At 40.2% G+C, this 11353-nt stretch overlaps 1 long non-coding RNA gene across 1 annotated transcript in view; it reads right to left on the bottom strand.

The window, feature by feature from the left end:
- Positions 1-1510: 1510 nt before the first annotated feature.
- LOC135310157 (uncharacterized) overlaps positions 1511-11353 on the bottom strand; it is a 41185-nt gene continuing 31342 nt past the window's right edge. Inside the window, exons 2-3 of the long non-coding RNA XR_010370379.1 lie at positions 4916-5219; positions 1511-4390 (exon numbers count right to left, since the gene is read on the bottom strand). This is a non-coding gene — a long non-coding RNA (uncharacterized LOC135310157). The remainder of the gene's footprint in view (positions 4391-4915; positions 5220-11353) is intronic.

Raw genomic sequence — 11353 nt, 5'->3', positions numbered from 1 at the left:
GAGTTAATCTGTCTCTCTTCCATGCAGAGCTCAGCATGCAGTCCCATGACTGCTAATGAAAAGCTAAACCTGTCCTGCCCAAATCTTCCTCTCGCACACACCTGACCCTCCCCTTCATCAGGCACTAGTGTGCCTCTCTGCAACAGACTGCTCCAGGGAGCAGCTCTGGATGAAAAGAAGTTACTTTTTTCATTTGTTTATGTTTTCTGCAGGGTATATTTTTGGTCTGAATCACTTCTCTTGGATTAATTATTGCATGGGCGATTTAGGCAAGAAGGCAAGGACATGAAACCATAGGTGCAGTTGGGATGTAGTTAGTGATTACAGCCATGCGGACTCTGCTCAGGCTTTCATGGAAATCTGTTGCAGTTAGAGCAGCTGGCTCATAATTCCTGAGCTGGGGTACTCACAGGTGTCATTGGTGTCTCCCACCGGGCTGAATCACAAAGTAAACATGGGAAGAACTGACCTTCTTGTGAGCTTGCTGTATAGATAAGTGACACAAGACAATGAAAATAAAAGCTGCATCTTCATGCACTTGAGGAGGAGGTAAGGGAGTGCAATGATCATAAATATTATTAGACTCTGAGAATTTTCCAGCATAATTTTTCCAGTCTTCTATTCTACAAAGCTGCAATGGATATACCTTCAAAAGCATGCTCTCCACTCAGTTTAGTCAATGTTCTACACACATACACTTTGCAAATTAATGAAGAACTTTTTATGGGGTAGAAATGAGGGGGTGCACTTCTGGCATTCAGATGAGGATGCCCAGAATCTGCACTATTTCAGGGTTTATCTCAAAAAGAGATGGACCAAACACGTTAAAACATAGGATATTATCTTCTCTTTATATGTGAACATTCCCACTTGGTAAATCGGTCCACACCATTACCCTGAGTATTTATGTAATTTACATCTATCACTTGGACAGGGCAATAAACCTCTGTCTTGAAGGCAGAGAGGGTCTTTGGGCAAACAAGACCTTCACAACCATTCTCCCAAACCCAACTGATTTATACATATTACCATTGAAATCATTACTATAATATAGAGTTCTTCATATCAGAAAGAGATCTGAGATAATTTAGTCATGGTTCAGAACTGGTAACCCCTACCATCCTGTGATTCTGTTCAAATAATTCACCATTTACTACTGAAATATATGCATGTTTCCTACTCCACAGTAGAGATTAGGAGTAGTACTGGTTTTGGTTTTTCCTCTCCTTATCTTTTGCTCTGATGTAACATATTTATAGAAATGCTTAGGCCCCTGTGCATTCATGTGTTTTTGTACCTATGCCATAGCTAGTGTCTCTCATGAACTTTTATCAATCTCTTAAGTCGAATGTCTTTTAAAAGTATGTGCAACCTAAAATAATTGTGTTTAACCATGACTTGTGCCTTGTGCCTCCACCTCATTAACATGTGCCTCCACCTCATTAACAAGTATTTATCCTTTGTCATTAATGAAATCACTAATTACAATCTGTTGGAAGATCTGCAGACTGTTTCTGCATCCATGTGGTTGTCAAACTCCCTCCCAAAATTAAACATTTATTTTGATCGCCACATTTTAGACAATCAAATTAAAAATCACTTCTGATCATCAGTCTGCTTCTAGGTACAGTGCAGGTAATTTTTCCTAACTTACCCTTTGAGAATTAATGTACTGGCTTTAACGAAACATTGTCAAAATAACTTTTCCCAGACTACTTCAAAACTAATTATAAATCTAATACCATTTCATTTTGGTGCACCTTAAAACATAACAATTTCCTAATACAAATTTGACTCCAGGATCCACAAAGTAGATGGCTCTTGTCTCAAATTAGTCTTATTATCTTGTTTGGCCTGATAGAGAGGTTACACTGTAGAGAAGCAAGCAAAGCATGCATAAGCAAAGAAGAGCAATCCCATTACTGAAAGAAAAAGAGTAAAAGAAAAAACTGTTATTTCTCATCAACACACAGAAAGCTAGATTAGTCAAAATGAGATATATGTCAATTATCTTAGAAATTAGTTTTCTTCCTACCATTTGGCATCCACAGCATAATTACTAAAACATATTCTCAGAGCAAACCCAGTAAATTTAAAGAGTAAGTAACTGCAAGATATATTTTGCATGCTAATTAGGCTTTTTGTATATCATGAAAACATCTTGAATCCAATCTGCTTGAATAACGAAAAAGAAAATGAAAGTAATTATTTTAAAGATTTCTTTTTCAAAAGGCAGTAGGTATTTAGGGCCAGCGTCTGGTAGCATATTCCTCAGGCACATCTAGTCATGGCTATCTGCAGTGCTGGCACACTCTGGCACAGAATAATGTCTTTTTCCTGTGCTCTCATGACACCCAGACATAATTTCATCCCACGTTTCTAAACAGCTTCTGCTGATTTTGATTCAAACCCACTTATAGAGTAATTTAGCCAGATTCCTCTAAGCCATACTCATTAATAACATGAACAAATCCAGCACCTGGTCTTATCACTAACAGGGTCCAGGAGATTTAATTAGGGGTGGACTTTCTTGGGAGCCAAATGAAGTTAAGTGTTCTTTGTGTCCTGTGGCCATAGAGAGCTTCTGCTGTGCCATGTGCCCTTTGCAGTTGCAGCTGCATTCAGAGGTGACTGAAAAGTTGTGCCCACCTACCAGAGGAAATAGCCCACCCTCACTTAGCTTTAGTGTACGGAGTTGTCCCCAGAGGCACCTCAGGAAGTGGCCCACCACTGCATAACCCAATCTCCCACCCTGCTCTGTCTCCACCCAAGCACCCATCTGAAGTGGCTGTGCTGAAGCCTGGGGCAGCTCAGCATTGCTGACACCCCTGGGGACACTAGCTGTGAAGAGCAGCTCTGAAGCAGCACCACAGACCAAGGGGAGTCACTCCTGCCCCTGCTCCCATACAGGTCTCTGCTTTCCCACTTCAGACAGGCTCCCTGGAGCCCTTCCTCTGCCCTGCTGCTCTCTGCTTACTGCTTTCAGCCTGGGTGATGTAAAGGAAGAGTATTTCCCCAGCAGGAGCCCTTGGTCAGGAGCAGGGTAGGGGCAGGGTCTTGCATCCAAAACCACACTCACCTAAGGTACTGTGGAGATGTCTCTGTCTCCCATGTACGCACACACACACGCACACCTTCCAGTAAGTCAGTCTGATACATACATAACCACAGACATATGACTGCTGATGGACTATCCACCTTCTTTACACACATTGTATTCCTAAGCCATCTCAAACTGCACTGGCATAGAGACAACCAAGACTTGCAGCAGATGATCCTCCCTAAACCCAAGAGGCCGGAGTGAATTAACATCTCTAAACCTGCCTAATGGAAGAATGTCAGGCTTGGCACGCCACAGCCCCTTTTGGGGACTTCTGTCCCGCTGCTCCAGGCGTTGATAAGTACCATATTCACACACTGCAGTTACGGGTCAGGAGGTCTCCGGATCTGAATTCTTCACTTTCAGTTATTACACATTTTTTACAGAATAACATTTTGATGGTTGAAGTATCTGTTACTGGGCTTTAGTGCTGACATAATTTTCTCTGAAGTTAAGGAACGAGGAAAGAATGGACTGCAAGGGAAATGAAGCAAGTACATCAGAGCTGTGTGCCTGAGCACTTTCAGGAATATGGCTCAAAATCCTCATGCATTTATCTCACTTGCATATACAGGTTCCTTGTGTTAAAACTTCATAGGGAGATGCATTTTGTGCTTACTGAGGAATGTGGCCTTTGTCACGTGAGAGGAAATTAATTTTGAAATACCTTTATTACTGTGGTCAGCCTGCGGTGTTGCTAACTCAGCAGAGGAAAGAACAGTAGTGCAGACGATGTATCTGTTCTGGCAGTAATGTAATTTGTATATACTTGTACACCAGACCTGGAACAGAGCTGGTCCCAAACAGCATGAATTTCTCAGGAGAAGCAGCCATGCAGGTAGCGACCCTACTCTCACTTCACACAATAGTAATATCTTGCCTGGAAACTTCTGCTTATCTAATCTAGTGTGTCATGACAGGTGACACACTAAGTCCTTAAACATAGTAAACACCAAAGCAAAGGAGTACAGATTAAATCCAAGCTTTCTTGTGACCAAAGGCGATTTCTGCAGCCTCAGGTACGTATGAATGTGTTTCACAGCCTCAGGCAGTTACCTGAATTTAATATCTAAGTAATCCTTCAAGCACAAAAAACTTGTCCACTAGTGATGCTTGTGCCTGTGCCTTCTGTTGTAGCCAAGGGAGGGTGATGGGCCATGTGGCAATGTAAGATGACACGGGAGCACGTGTTGCATGGTCCAGGTGTTACAGCAGGTAAGGAAGTTTTTAAGTGGACTTGTTTGCCCCATTCTTCCTCAGTATAACTGTTTTCTGACAGAGATCAATTTCCTGTAAAACAGGAGAAAATGAGGTCATGCTGTGCACAAAATGTGAGTCATTGAAGACCCACTACCCTACACTACAAGTGACCTTACATGACGCCAGTTGAACATGTTCCTCCTCTGAGAGTTGTGGCAGAGGGAAGCCAAGGGACATGTGTAAAAGAGTGCACAAATTAGCATGAATGGAGCTGGTAGAAGGGGAGACCTGCTCTCTGGACACTTCATGGCTCCCACATTGAACATCCCAGAGCCTCTCACATCCCAGGCAGGTACTGCACTGTCTCACCTGCAGAGCTCTGCTCACGCCTGCTCTCCCTCTGATACCAGAAGTCAGTTGTTCCCATTCCCTCTGACTCAGCTGAGGCAAAAGCAGGAGCAGTATTTGTATTACCCCTTGACTTTTGCCAATGGCTAACGCATTGCGGAGCATATATGCAGCAGTGCTTGCAGAGTGAAAGCTGTCATCAGGTGCCCAGCTGTTCTGCTAAGGGAGGGATTACGGTGTAGGGGATTAAGGCACAGGAACACTTACCTGGAGTGTTCCAAGTGGATTTAGGGTTGCAGGACGGATGCAGGCACTCAGATGGAGAAAAATTATGTAGGCTGCTAGCTACAGTCTTGGTACTAATGTACTATGGTACTGCGTAGCATGCCTCTACTGCTACCTTCATCCATGCCAGGAAGCAATCCTGGAGAGCAGCTCAGGTGGTATGGAGTGGCTCTTGCCCCCACTGCAGCAAGTGAGACCCTGTAAAATGGCTTAGTTGTTCTCTAGGCAGTTGCTTTGGTGTCTTCCAAATGTTTCTTCATTATTCATGATTAATTACCTGAGAAAACTGGAGAAGAGTCAGAAACAAAATACAGATAAATGCAGCCTTAACAATGGAAAGAAAAACACATGTGACAGTGAATGGCAAGTTCATGAAGAGCTAAGATACTTCTCAGGATAGGTTCTCTTTATCTTGACTGCACTGCTGTTTCAAATCAGCTTTCATAGCACAAATACATATATTTGTATAGATCTAAGTGCACTAACTAGTTATAGTATAATTTTTAATTTTATTTTGAAAAAGAAAAATCTCATTAATCTGTCCCTTGGGAAGCAAAACTCTGATAATGACTTAGCAAAAGTAAATTTGTAAAGTCCATCTTGATCTAAAAATAACCATACTCATAATATCCGAGCCTCCTCAGCCAGCATCCCTATGCTCCCAAGTCAGGAGAGTCATCATTCCTGAGAGGGACCCAACGCTGTTTAAGTATTTTAAATAATGAAACATTATTGATAGCTGGTACAGATGAGGCCATGGCACTTAGCTGACATTTGATCAAGATTTAGACTGGAAAAACTTGTGCTAAGTTGGAAGAAATGTATTTGCTCTAGGTGGGAACCCGGGCTCCTGTGCCAGTGGGGCTGCTTACTGCTCTCAGTCATAAGCGTGTGCCTGTTTGTGGGACTGTGCTGAACACGTTCTCTTTTTAATGGGAGGGTTTCAAAACCTGAATCACTTTGCTGATTTGAAAACTCATCTGTGGTACCACACTCTCAACCTCATACTCACACACATTCAAAGAGAAGGAAATGTTACACCTGAACATGTGAAGATAAATCTACCCCAAAGAGCTGGGACATGGCACGCAGCTGGGAGGTGTCAACCACTGATCCCAGCATCTCATGAGCTCTGTTGTGTCACTGATTCATGTCAGACAATGAGCGAACAGTTCATTTATTTGCTGTTTTATAAATCTAGTTTCATAAATTTGCAGGACTTGTATTTTGATTTTGCATCCAAACTTGACAAGTTAAAGACAAGCAAGAAAGCTGTGCTGGGGAATGGAAGATATTTCACTTCTACTGTGGCATGCCGAAAAGAGCACCTTAAGCCAAGGGCATTCCAAAGCGCCTTTTATCTTGATGCTTCATATACAAAATTGAATAAACTGACCATATCAGTTCTATCTTTACAAGCTTTCTCCTCTACTCCCTTTTAAATGAGGTTTCTTTTTAATTTACCATTTTATTTTTAATCTATACCAGGAATAATTTACTCTCTTTTAAAAGCAGTGCTGAGTCATTTTTCTACTTACTCACTGTCTGAATTAACCACCACCTTTAATCAATAATTTTGAACATCTCTTCCCACCATTTTTCCCTTGAAAAGTACCTCAGTATTTAATAGCCCTAAGGGAGCCTTGTGATTTCTGAGAAAGCAAATCTCAGCTAAATTCACCTGTCTGATCCTGTCAAAGTCAAAACAGGAACAGATTTTTCCAGCAATAATCTGTTTTTGATCACTGAAGATGTTTGCAACTTTGAAAGTCTCATCTTTACACATATCAGAACATTTTTGACTTCTCCTAGGTGTTGCCTTTCAAAGTAATTAATTGCCATTAAACCAGTCCTTTTTAGAACTAATTTTTCTTAATTTTGTATGTTGAAAAAAATCTATTACGGTTCTTTCCATATTACTTTATCTTGAGGGCAGGTTACTTTTTTATGTTGGTGAAAATAAACTGAGAAACAAGAATGGATTTTAAATTGCCATTCTGCTATTATATTACTGAATCATTCTATCTCATAGTAGACACACTCCAGAATTGCAATAGCAATTTACCATATTCATTGCCAGCAATGGATGCAAATATTACTATATATAGAGATAGACATTCTTGAAAATAAATATACTGTGAGAAAGCTCATTGCTGGCAAAAGAAACATATTGGAAGGAAAACAATGGCTGAAGAGTTGCAGAAAAACTTGCACACATTTAAGTACGCCCTACTAGCACAATTTTAATGCTGTGTAAAATGTATGTTTAAAAACCACGCAGATGACAGATCACTATGTGGTCAATGAATGTGAAGTCTTCAAAGTTAGCTAACTCTTTAAAGACTTGCTTTTTTCCTCTGACAGTACTTATTTGTCTGGCACATGGTTATGGATTTACCATTTCATATTAGTTCTCCTACAAAGTGAGAAGCAGAAGGAGAAGGAATGAAAACCTGATCCACTGAAATCACTACCATTTGCACTGACTTCCATAAGGACAGGATCCTATTTATTTTGAAAGCTATATTATTGCAGGTTATCTTTCCTGACACAGTATATTTTTGCCTTGACAGAAAAAGCCTCTGCCTGAGCCTGTCACCACAGGACTAATAGAGAATTTTGCTAGCAGTTATGGTGTTGATTTTCTAGGTAAGCGATGTTTTTGTTTAACTAACATCTGGTGATATACTGGCATGGGAATAGTCTGATTCTAAACCAGGAAAAAGGACGGCTAGGGGAGAAAGAGTCATCCTCACCAGTGAAGCAAATTTTAGTAGATCTCAAAAGTTTCTAGAATTGCCCCTTCCTGGGCAATTTTCAAGCTGACTGGCAGACATCTTTGGTTCTTGGAAGCATCAAGGATACCCAAAACACCCAAAAACCAAAAAGGCAGGGATTTAGCTCCCACTAAGGCTTACTACTCATTATCTTTAACTTTTGGACAGCCCTGAAGTAGTTAGGACTTGATGACTGTTGTATGTCCCTTCCAACTGAACTATTCTATTCTATTCTATTCTATTCTATTCTATTCTATTCTATTCTATTCTATTCTATTCTATTCTATTCTATTCTATTCTATTCTGTCTGTATGCAGTTTCCCAGTCCTGGATGACAACCGCATGCTCAACTCAGTTGCAATGTGGTTGAATAAATGGCAAAGGGAGGAACATGCAAAGTGCCATAAATGTTCCCCGTGACATGACTAAAGCATGAAAGTAGCAGGGGCAGTTCCTTTGGGCCAGGCTGGCACCTAACTTCCTTCCCACTGTCCTTCCCCCACTTCCCATTGTGAATCTGACAAGGTGGGATGATATATTGTGTATAAACACAGAACAAATTCCAGGGGTATTTTCTGGGGTCTCTGCATTGCTTTTGGTTTCAGTTTGCTTTTGCTTTTGTTGTTGTTGTTTTTTTAATGGATAATTCAATATGCTCTTAAAGGATTAAAACAAAACACTTTATCATTCTTTACTGTCTTCCATTTGCCAATTCTTTTAGTGGGAGTTCCTTAACTCTGGTTCTCTTCTCCAATTTTTAATCCTTGACCATTTTTCTGAACTGGTTAATATATGGAATCCTTCATTGCCTCATCAATTTTTATAACATATTACCTGTTTGCAAGTGTTCTAAAATGTCAGCAAACTGCTTTATTTTTCTTGTTGGAAATCTGATCGGAAATAAATGTCTGACATTTTTCTTTTTAAAGACAGCTAACAGACTGGACACACCCCAGGGCAGAAAGGACCACTTTGATCACCCAGTCTGACTTGCAGTGAAGGACAATCACTCAGCCACTCTTGCACAGAAATTTACAGAACCTGTCTATGACACCAATCTTCAGTGCATGGCTCAAGGGATACTGTGCTGCCTGCTAAGCCCTTTAACAAACACAAGACAAGTCTGCTGGCTGCTGACATGAAGTGATAAGAGTGATGCTGCCCATAGCACACTGCTTGCACAGTACAGTACCCATGGGCAAGCAAGGACCTCTTAGTCTAGACCACATACAGACATGGTTTGAGGGTTTACATAAAGCACATACTGTCCGCTTTTGACTCAGCCAAGGAGGGCGTGAAACATAAACTTTGTTTTGGACTGAACAAATAGGCTAAGGAATTAATGCACAGCTTAAAAAAGACTTAAGTCTACTTTAAGCAGGTTCCTAAGCTGACATAGACGCTTCTTGGCTGTCCGGTGTCTGCTGTCTCCCCACATGCACCTGCCCAGAATGTTCTCAGTGCCACTTCTCAGAAGGAAGGATGGTCTTGGGAGGTTTCTCAATGGACTGGACATGGGTGACCTTTTTTGTTTCTCGTTTACTCTTCTGTGTAGTACATAGAAATGGTAATTTCACCTCCATGAGATAAATGTTCAGCCCCGGCCCTGGTATTCCAACAGCCAGCCCTGCCCTTCTAACACATTTTCCTTTTAGATTTTCTAGTATGTTTCCAGCCATTGGATATCAAAGACTTTATATTAGCTTATATAAAGACTGCCTGACTGTGTAGAGCTTCTTGACCACAATCAAATCAACGTTTAACCCGATTCCCAAAAAACTAAATAGACCATGAAAAGTGTTTAGACTTCACATTATACTACCTAATCATTAGGAGCCTTGAAAGCCAAATTAATTTCTTTAATTTCCTCTAAAATGCCTGATGAGTTTTCCCCTTAGATCTCTGATCAAAATACTCAAAAAAATTGGTTCAAAGAGAAATGTTTGCAAGCCCTTAGAAAATTTCACTTTCTCCATTAAATAGGTATATTCTCAGATATGTTCTTTTAAATTTCTAAGTATTTTTCAAAATTTAGTCTTATATAAGATCAGGTGTTGCAAAGAGATTTGGGCTGCTTTATCTGAGAGAGTGGCAAGATTTCACACACACTTTTTTCTTCAGCATTTGCAATTGGCTGGTTTGCACTGCACTGAAGTGCTTAATTTTCTATGTTCAAATGAGACATTTCTGGAATCAGGTATCAAATACTTCCTGTTAAACTAGGACCCAAAGACTATCTAGCCCTATCTAACATGTACCTTCTGTAGCAATATTCATGGCTGCAATACTTGATTAGGGACAAAAAGGTCTTGGTTTTTGTTGTTTTTTTTTAATTTAATTTATGTGCTGGAATGAACCTCAAGGGATGCTTCTTAAATTCCAGCATTTCTCAGAGACAGCTGTACAATGGGTGGAGGAATTCCTGAAGGTTCACTGCACACATGCTGTCTCAGACGAATAAAGAGAAAACGTAACAAAAGAGTTGAATAGCAATAAAATTATATAGCTCATAACTTCAGAGAAATACCCTCAAAGAAGTAAGTGGAAGTTAAACACTCTTTGAGAAATGTTAGCAGACTGTTTCCTGAGTAAGGGAGCTGTACTATCTGGTGAGTAATGACGGTCAATATTTTAAAGTTATGCTATAATATTAAAACAAATTGATGGGAAATGTAATGTAGAAACTCATTTATCTCTTTTCTTCTGTTAACTTCTCCCTAGAAAATTATCTGGAGACCTGTAGGTGAGAACAGATTAATCAATTCAGACCCAACAAATAGGTAGTTGTTTTCAGTCATAAGGGAATCAAAATCAATGGAAAGCTGTTGATAGATGTAGAATAAGGCAACTCTTGACAAGGATCAAGCTATAGCATTTAATTCCCCAACAAACAAATTAGCACCCATCGTAGCTAGGGAGCATAAGCACAGATGAAACTACAGACAGATACATTGATTATGTTTAAGAGTCTTCCTGGCTCTGGTCCCTATTTCAGTTTCCTAAAAAAGACACTTTAAACAAAGAGGACAATACTGCACAGAAAGCAGGAGTCATCCTTTAAAATAGATAATTGCTAGATTCTGAATAAAATAATTCGTTATAGCAATTTTTAAAAAACTTGCTGATTCAGACAAAGAAAAGCAGTCTCAGCAACTCTGAATACTACAGAATCAGGTCCAATACTGCCTAAAGTATAATTTGAAGAAATTGTAACAAAATGCTCTACGTTCAGCTTACATGAAAGGAAACTATTATTGCAATGGTCACTTCTGCCAGGCACCTCTTCCATTACTCTACTTTTCTAAGTATACTACCCTAATTGCATTTATGTAAAAATGGAAAAAAATATTAAAGCAAATATTTGTATAGGAGACGGTGTTGTAGCTCTGTTAAGCGCCCAGAGTACAAGGCTGTCAGCTGTTCCAAGGTGGAGACCAAGTCTCAATTCTGTCTGTCGAATCAAGAGACACTGGGAGAAGCGAAAGGAGAAAGGAGCTAGGAGCATCCATGTGCAGTGCAGTGGTGAGCGCCTTCCGCACCCATGTGCTGCCGCTCACTTTCTCTGTTATTACCCTGACATTTAAGACACTCTTACAGCTGATATGATTCTGAAACATCTCAAGCAGAGAAGAGAACTTGTGTC

This window comes from Phalacrocorax carbo, chromosome 1, assembly GCF_963921805.1.
Source record: "Phalacrocorax carbo chromosome 1, bPhaCar2.1, whole genome shotgun sequence".
Taxonomy (NCBI): domain Eukaryota; kingdom Metazoa; phylum Chordata; class Aves; order Suliformes; family Phalacrocoracidae; genus Phalacrocorax; species Phalacrocorax carbo.
This window is presented reverse-complemented; position numbering and strand designations above follow the sequence as displayed.